The sequence below is a fragment of the Simochromis diagramma genome, unplaced genomic scaffold (genome assembly GCF_900408965.1).
Source record: "Simochromis diagramma unplaced genomic scaffold, fSimDia1.1 OVJJ01000371.1, whole genome shotgun sequence".
Classification (NCBI taxonomy): Eukaryota; Metazoa; Chordata; class Actinopteri; order Cichliformes; family Cichlidae; genus Simochromis; species Simochromis diagramma.
Window position 1 is genome coordinate 2,851,937 of NW_024386920.1, and position 9,652 is coordinate 2,861,588.

Below are 9,652 nucleotides of genomic sequence, written 5' to 3' on the forward strand. Positions count from 1 at the left end.
CAGCAGGTTGTTTTGATCATGTCTATATGCTTGAACGCATCAATTGATGACCAGTTGAACAGGTGTACTTAACAAAGTGACCAGTGAGCTACTACAGGTGTAGATTTTTACTGCATGAACATGTAATGTAGCATTTAAAACGCTGATGCATCTTGGGTGCCAGTTTAGTGGGTGAGTAGGTGACCATATACCAGCGGGCCCCAACCCCCAGACCCCGGACCGGTACCGGTCTGTGAGTTGTTTGGTACCGGGCCCCAAGAGATGAGGCTCGGATGTGAAATTTATGGTTTTCGGGGTTTTTATCGCTTTATAGCATTGTTTTTTATTGTTTTTATCATTAACTCAGTTTCCCTGGGTCTTTTCCCGTGCGTTATGAATAAATCTTCTTTTTTTGGGGGGGTACTGGTTTTATTTTGTTGTATTTATCTGTGACACCTTAAAGGCCAGTCTGTGAAAATATTATTGGACATAAACTGGTCCATGGTTGGGGACCGCTGCCATATACCACATGACCAAAGTAACACCATGAATGGTTCCTTTGTTTATAATATTACTGTACGGCACGTCTCGCAAGGCATTATGGGATGTCAAGTCCACTATACATTTGAAGAGCACTAAAGATGTAAAAAAATCATGTTGCTTTATTAACAAAGGCAGATAGCTAGCATCCATATCCCCACAGTACCCTAATATGTTACTTTGGGTTTAAAAATAAATAAAATAAATAAATATGTCATTAAATATAATTATAATCCACAAACCAATCGGTGATGCCATCCATGTTACTTTGTCCATTTTTATTTACAGTCTATATAGTTACTTCTTGACAGACACTTATCTGAAAAACGGTGACATAATCTGTCTCTGAATTATGAAATGAACCTGTCAGGTATTGCAGACACATAACTGTAGAAAATTACCTTTTTTTCAAGGAAGCAAGTCATTCTGCTATTTTGATTTAGAAATGATCATCTACTGTACACAAACTGTAAAAATGTGTTTTCTATCACATCTTCATGGAGTTTAATAATGTGTTGGAAATGATTCAGAGGCCTTAAATGTAAGGGCTAATTACTTTGTCTTTTTTTTTTTTTAATTTTGGACACATTCAAATACCAAACTAATCCAGATTCAGTGATTTTATCCATCATAACTAATTGATTTAACTACCAAAAGACACTGCCACAGTCCCAGTGAACATTTAATGAGAGCCCTGAGGAGGTTTTTCTTTTAATATGATGTAGGCAAACATTTACAAATGGGTAAAGACTTTGAACTGGCAGCCCTGAAGCAAAGTACCCTACAGTCGCAAAGTTTGGAGGAAAGCAAAGCCACGTCCACTCAGGGCTTAGATAAACACTTGAACGCCTCTGCTTTTGCGGTGCCAGCTTTCTTAAACGGGCAGCACAAAAAAGGCTTTACTCTTGTTTTGGATCAGAAGGCCTAAGGGACAGTTTGTAAAGAAGTATGCTGAGGCACGCAGGAAATTAGAAATCCCAAAAACAAATTCTGGAGCCTTCACCCAGCCCTGTGGCTCCTTCCACGTGTCTGATCCTAAGCAGGAAGACCGCATCCTTCAGGCATCATTTAGGCATTTTAAAACATTCTGCAGTCTACTAAAGCTCACTAAGCAGGAAATATAGGAGCTTTTTTGGCATTTATGTAAGTCATACATTTGCTCAGGGTCCTTCAAGAGAATTTTGTGAGGCTTCACGCAAGTGTCTCTTCAGCCCTAGATTTATTTTCCTTTCCTTTGCAGTTCATGGATTTTTTCCCTCCAATGGAAACTGTTCTACCTAAGCAGTTTTAAAGGGAAGTAAAATCATTACAACATGACGAAACTGCAACGTGTGACAGTTTACCAACATGTGTCGCATGTGATGCTTTGTTTTTGAGGTTTAGGTGGTAAAATCCTGTGTTAACTGCAAGTTGCGGAAGTTCTGTTTACCAGATTCACTGCGTCAAATGTCTTGCACACAGACATTTAAGAAGTAGATTTTTTACAAACCTTCATTCATCATTTGTACAATGATAAGACACTTGGGCGATAATGGTATGTTTGAAAGCTTTGTGGTTCTCTACAGGATAGCAGCTAAAAATGCTGTCCAGCAGCTGTGAAAGAAGACAGGAAGGAAGGAAGGAAATGAGTGGATGAAAGACGGGAAATCCTCACTGTAAAATTAGCAAATGATGAAGATGATGTCAATGATAAATGCTGCTTTTGTTTAGATTTTGGTGTGATTATGTGTTGTCACTCTATGTTTGATTTGCTGCCTTTAGCCTACCCTCATTAATGACCCTATGCTAGGCTTAAACAGCCCATTTTTGACAATGTGATAATGTGAATGGTATGTTTGTTCCTTAACCTCCTGGCGTCCACATATGTGGACATCACATTTTGGGTAATTTAGACCAAAATACTCAATTTTGCTCTACAGGGGCCTGATAACCACTTACAAGGACATTATACTGCTACTGTTCTATCGAAATTTTAAACGAATATCCTCATATGTGGCTCTCATTTTTCTTAGAAACAAAAATTAGGTAAAAAAATAAATAAAAATCTGGTAATTCTTTGTTTTTACAATCATCAGGTCCCAATCAGCCCAAATATCAAAGAGAAATTAAAAATGCATGCCGTGGAAGAGTTTCGGTCTTAGGAGGTTAAAGGCACCTATTTAGCATTTATAAGCAGGGCACAAAAATTATTAACAATGTTTTGTTTTGATTTAATTTACAGCAAACTTCTTCTTGAAGAAAAAGTAATTTTTTAGACTATTAGTTTAACTAGCTTCAAACATTGAACCTTTAGCTAACTTATAGCTAACTGTTTGGCTAACTGTTTAGCTAGTGCTAAATAAGATGTCCCAGTAAATATAAGTCGTAAACAGACTGTTACTTGGCATCAGCGCTGCTAATACCGCATAATTCAGGTTTTAGAGCAACATCTGCTTCCATTCTGACAACGTTTTCATGGAACTCTGATCTTTTCAGTAAAACAATGCCAACCATACTAAGCAAAACTGGCCTTGCTACAGAACTTTGTTTTTCCTTTCTTTCTTTCTTTCTTTTTTTTAAATAATGAGATCATATTTTTTGCACAGTTTGAAATGAAATGATAAATATTAGAATGACATCATTTATTAAAGTTATTAATTTAAACTCTTCCATACTGCTATGCTACTGTCTGCAGGGTATAGCTGTAGCCATTTTCTTTCATGCTCATAAATGGACCCACAAACACACAGCTCATATTTCTAATCACTGGACGTAATCTAAACTCGTACCTCACGCAATTAGGTCAGCACCATTTCCTCCAGTGTAAGCTTCACATTTCCTGACCCGTATTTCACACTCCACAGGGACATGACGCAGGCTCATTTACTAAATTTTCCTGCTCTTTCAGGAGAATAAAAGAACTGACCAAATGCAAAGCTAAGATTTGATCAAACATGGAGGAGGTAAACAGGTTTTCTGTGTTTATCTGTAGTTTAACATAACAAAGTAAGTGGCTTTTTGTGGCTATGCATTTTCTAAAGTCTACAATACAATGGTGCTAATTCATTTTAACAAGATGTTCTTCTTTTTACTGGATCATTATATCCAAGAATGTCATTCAAGTGCATGTTTACGTACATATGCCAATGTGGCACAGTGTTGCTTTGACTCTTTTTTAACTTTTCTTACACACTAGTCAGACAACAATATTAATACCTTAATAGACATAAAATTGCCTCTCATTTTCTTTCCTTTCATTGGCCATTCCTGATATTTTGCAGGCACAACATATTATAAACTTACCTCTGAACACAGTGGTCTACAAAGACTTTATATGAAATATTATACCTTTAAAAATATTACAGTAATGGTATTTAGTTAACTGGATGCACCTGTTCACTTCCTCAGTAAATCTAATCAGTCAATCCTATGGCAGCAACAGAGGATATTTAAGCGTGTAGATGTGATCAACATAATCTGCTGAAGATTAAACAGAGCATCAGAATGGGAAAGAAAGGTGATTTAAATGAGTTTGACAATGACATGGGACTATTTCAGAAACTGCTGATACTGGGATTTTCCCACATAACCATCACTAGTTTACAGAGACTAGAAAAAGAGACAATATCCAGTGGCAGTTTTCTGTGTAAAATAAGAATGATTTGATTGCTTCAAGCTGATGGGAAGAAAACGTAGCTTGTTACAATCAATGCAAAAGAGCATCTCAGAATGCATGACACGTCAAGCTTTGAAGCAGATTGGCTACAGCTGCAGAAGACCACACCGGACGCCACTTCTGTCACCAAAGAAGAGGAAGATTCTGCAGGTCTATCAATATTAGATAATAGAAGATTGAAAAACTGTTATCTAATCTGATTAGTCTCAATTTTAGCTCTGATGTTAGATTGATGGGGTCAAAATTTGACATAAACAACATGAAAGCATGGATCCATCCTGTCTTCTTGGCACAAAGTAATCTTGAACTTATATGTGTGGAGACAGCCCCACCTGCTGGTAAGATTGTGTGTTATTCAAAAAGTACATCATCGGCAATGCATGATGCAGAGTAACTGCAATATGTGACACTTTAAACTCATTGTTGACACAACTCTCTGTGTTTGTGGGAAATAGATCAGTGTGTGGCTGCAGAATCACATCAAAGCTTGAGAAAGACCTGAAATGATTCGAGTCCGAGTTAAAGGTCAAAGGTCAGATTTTTATTTCAGATATAAAGCAAGAATGGCCTCATTAGCTGCCAGCATTTGCTATGTAAGCATTATGTGTATAGATGGTTTACTTAGGCTGTGGGACTCACATTCATGTATAAATGTATACATTCGCTGTTATGTAGGCAGCAGTACTTGTTCTTCATTTCAAACAAAGTGGCAAATACAAAGTACTGGGCAGAGCTGCGTTTCAGTGAGATAAATAACAAGAATATGGACAAATCAGCTACAGGTGTTACAGGCCTTCCATGGGGTCTGTTTTTATACAGAAAAGTAGAGACAGGAGACATGAGTTGCGTTTGGTCTGCAGGCTCTTCCTCGTCTGAGGTACAGAAGCGTTGCAACGGCCAATCGCACTCACAACTACTTCCTGCTTGTGGCGTTGCCACGCAATTACATCTTCATAACTTTAACTGAAAAGTGCAATTCACACTATTTTAAATACTTTTAAATAATTAAATATTCCAAATATTTAAAATTAAGCCCATTTTTTAAAAACACGATCTCTAGATTAAAGTACTAATCATCAAAAGCCAATCATTAAATAATCACAAACATACGGGGACACCTTAGAGACCCGCTAACTGTCACTAGCCTTTTGGCAGCTGTAGTTTGCCCATTTCAAAATTGTACCATGGTTTGTAATTATGTCCATGTTTAGTGCACCAAAATCACCATTTGTTAAAAAATGTGTTATTGTTTCTAGCTGGAGGAGCTCCCCGTGGCTATCGGCTACCTGCAGAACCTTAAGGTTTTAAACCTGTGCAACAACCGTCTCACAAGCCTCCCAAGCGAGCTCGGCCTCCTGAATAAACTCCAAACATTGAACCTGGGTCTCAACCAGCTGGAAGCTCTTCCTGCCTCCATTGGTGCACTGGAGGAGCTCCGCCACATTGGCCTTTCTGATAACAGATTCACCCGCTTCCCCGGCTGCCTCTTGAAGGTGAAAAAACTGGAGAGTATCAAGATGGACAGGAATCCAATTATTGCTGAGAAGATACCCACTGAGAAACCAGTTAGTATTTCAGAGAGCTTTTACCTAGTCAAAGAAAGCTTCTTGTGCAAAACAGAAAACATTGCAATTTCCCTTGTAAGTGTATTTAAAGACTTATATTTGTACACACATTTTATACAATTACCATGCTTATAACTGCATGATAATTAGATACAAATAAAGTGTTTTGACAGTCTGTTGGGCCTAGAGGGCAGCAGAGACCACCCTTATCTCTGAGTACCTGTCACTAGGGGTGGGTTTAAAAAATCGATTCATCGATTTTAATCGATTCTAACTGGAATAAAACGATATCGATTCATTAAATCCTGAAATCGATTTTTTTTATACATATGTAGTTTGCCGCGTATGAAACTTTCAAGCGGTTAACATGAGGAAGTCACGCGAGAGTTAAGTGACCTGGTTGCATGAACCATCATGGCTACTCCCGGGAATGTGCCACCGAGCCTAAAGGCAGATGTCTGGCAACACTTTGGATTTAAGAACTGTGAAGACAGTGAAGAGCCGGACAAAAGCAAAGCCGTATGTAAGATGTGCAAAATGGAGGTAAAGCACTGTGGAAATACCACAAATCTCAGAAATCATTTAACGAGGCATCATCCAGATATCCTGCTAGCAAAAACGGCCGACACCAAGCAACGCTCACTCGAAAAGGCATTTGCAGTGAAGTTGGCATCCACTTCTCCACGTGCCCAAAAAATAACCCAGCCTGTGGCAACTTTCATATGTAAAGATATACGTCCGTACAGCGTTGTTGAAAATGATGGCTTCCAAAACCTCATTAATATGCTAGAACCACGCTATGTTTTACCAACACGCAAACATTTGAGTGAAGTGGTAATCCCAAACATGTATGAAAAAGTGAAACACGATGTTACAGCCTCACTCAAGTCAGCAGAGAGAGTCGCTATAACCTGTGACAGCTGGACATCCAGAGCAACAGATAACTACCTGACTATCACCTCACACCATATCGACCAGGAGTGGAGACTCGTGTCTCATGTCTTACAGACAAGAACCACTGAAGCAAGCCACACAGCAGCTAATTTATCTGAAATTATGTTCAAAGCAATCGAAGAATGGGAGCTTACAAACAAAAATCCAGTCATCGTAACTGACAATGCTGCAAATATGGTGCGAGCTGTGGAAATAACGGGCTGGTTGCACATTGGTTGTTTTGCCCACACACTCAATTTAGCTTCACAAGCAGGACTGAAAGTTCCAGCTGTTGCTCAGCTGCTTGGCCGAGTGAGACGCATAGCATCCTTTTTTCATCGCAGCACTGTTGCAAGTTGCAAGCTTAAAGAGAAGCAAAAGATACTGAATCTACCTGCCCATAAGCTAGTGACTGATGAGGTGACCAGATGGAACAGCACATTGGAGATGCTGGAACGCTTCCTAGAGCAACAACCAGCAATCTCTGCAGCTCTACTCTCACCTGAAGTGAGGAGAAGTGACAGTAATCTCTGTAGTCTTACAGAGGCTGACATAACTGATGGAGAAGATATAGTGAAAGCTTTAAAGCCGCTGAAAGCAGCAACACTGGTTATGTCTGAAGAAAAGTCCCCGACCCTTTCCATCACTGCACCTCTGCATGGACAACTGCTGGAGAAGATGATCAGTGTCTCTCACGACTCCTCACTGATTAAAGACCTCAAGACTGCTGTATACGACAACTTGAAGTCAAGGTATGTTTATGAATTGTGTGTACATGCCATGAATGAGTGTAACTGTATGGATGCATGTATTACATGAAAATTCTTACTATAGTGAAAAAATATATATATTATAAAAATGTTAGTTAAGCCCTCTTGTCTAGTAATAGGCCTTTTGATTTTATATCTATCTATCTATAGATGTTTATATATAAATTATGGAAACAAAGTCGTATATTAATGTTTCTGATCTTGCGTGAGTGTATGTAACCATGCACATGTATATCCAACATAATAAACTGAGTTAAATGTGCAAAATCTCTTTTCAAGATATGTGGCCCTAAAGGACAAGTTGTACATTGCATCAGCATTAGATCCTCGCTTTAAGGCCCTGCCATTCTTGTCCAAAGAGACCTGTAACAACACATTCTCTCAGTTGGTGTTGGAAGCAGCAGGTTTGGAGAACGTGGACACAGCTATTGTGAGTTACAGAAACAAAAACAAAAAATTATTGTTTTTTTTGCACTACTCGAGTTAGAATATAAATAGTAATTTCTTTATTAATTAAGTTTTCATTTTTCTACAGCGACAGTCTGATGGTGACACATCTGAGGAAACTGTCCCTGACATCTCTCTTGGTGGTGTTGATGAAGTGGATTATGCCCCTCCAATTAAGAGGTCAAAGGACTCTGCATTAATTTTTCTCCTTGGGACAGCCTACTCAACAAAAACCACAGCACCACAGAAAACACCAACTCAGAAGGCAAAGGAAGAAGTGAATCGATACAGGGACGTTGAGCCTGTTGCACTTTCTGAGGATCCTTTGATCTGGTGGAGGGACCATGAAAGGGAGTATCCTCTCTTGGCTCTACAAGCAAAGCAGTATCTTTCCATACCTGGGACCAGTGTTCCTTCTGAACGAGTGTTTTCAACTGCTGGTGACATTGTTACCGCACAAAGGAGCTGCCTGACTCCACAACATGTAGACCAGCTTCTCTTCTTGCAGAAAAACCTTACAGTCTCAAAGAAGTGAGAGGGTAGTTATGAATAAGGCTAAATTGCATTAGTTTCACAGAGGTTTTACAATACTGTTCAGTATGTTTTCATTTTTTTGAAGTATTTTAAAAGGCAGTTTTTCATTTTCTGATCGGTCAGTTTCTGTCAGTTCACTTGTACACGCTGTGTTATCCTGTGTGTCTCCAAAACACAATAGTGGATTTCAGAAAAGCTGTGTGAGACACTAACAGCAAAACTATTTCTCTGAGGTTTTACTGATGTTTACAAAAGATGTGTTCTATTTGCACTGGATCCCTGATCCACTTGAAATGTATGTATGAAAAAAAATTCATGTCCTGACCGACTTGATGAAAGCCGGTTTACGCGTAACCCGAGGCCCATAAGGCTAAGCACTCACCTGCGAGGAGCAGGAGAACCGAGGAGAAGGAGGAAGGAGGACTAGGAGGGAGGGAGAGTCCGAGGTCCTCACTTAGGCCCGTTTACGCGAACACTGCCGAGAAGGAGACGATGATGATGATGATGATGATGTAAAGTTGAGAGTTGTTTCCTCCGGCGGTTCGGGGTCCCTCCATACCCCAGTGTTTGCCATCGTAACTTACGAATGTGCATTGGGGTTGCGAAATACCCCAAGGTGGGTACACTTTGACCCCATAGTAATCGTGGAGTAGAGAGCATCCCTGGTCCTCGCGAAGGCTGGTTTACGCGTAACCCGAGGCCCATAAGGCTAAGCACTCACCTGCGAGGAGCAGGAGAACCGAGGAACAGGAGGTAGGAGGACTAGGATGCAGGGGGCATCCAAGGTCCTCATAGAGGCCGGTTTACGCCAACACTGCCCTCTGCAAAGCTAAGCATCCGACAGCGAGACACAGGAGAACCGAGGAGAAGGAGGAAGGAGGACTAGGAGGCAGGGAGTGTCCGAGGTCCTTACTTAGGCTACAGACATTTTCATTCTGTTAAGTTCTAAATAAGTTCATATTAGGGCTGTTCGATATAACGATATATATATCGGATGATAATATAAAAACGTCTATCGATTCATTTTACACTAGGTGTCGCAGAATAAACTGTTTACGGCAATATTTTTTTCATCGTTTTGATGGTCACTGTAGTGGTTATATTAATTTCTTAAAGTTCTCTCTTTCTCTTATATTTAATATAACCACACTAGGGATGGACAAGCGACTATCTTTATGCCTTGTCGTTAGCTACAACCACGGTAAAACCATCCGGTGTCCGTGAACTCT

At 39.7% G+C, this 9,652-nt stretch overlaps 1 long non-coding RNA gene across 1 annotated transcript; it reads right to left on the reverse strand.

Annotated features, from left to right (window-relative positions):
- Nucleotides 1-5,844: 5,844 nt before the first annotated feature.
- LOC120736623 lies at nt 5,845-8,226 on the reverse strand. Its single transcript, XR_005696554.1, has 2 exons — nt 8,132-8,226; nt 5,845-8,097 (listed from the first exon to the last, which is right to left on the reverse strand). It is a non-coding gene; the product is annotated as an uncharacterized LOC120736623 (long non-coding RNA).
- Between the last annotated feature and the right edge of the window lie 1,426 nt (nt 8,227-9,652).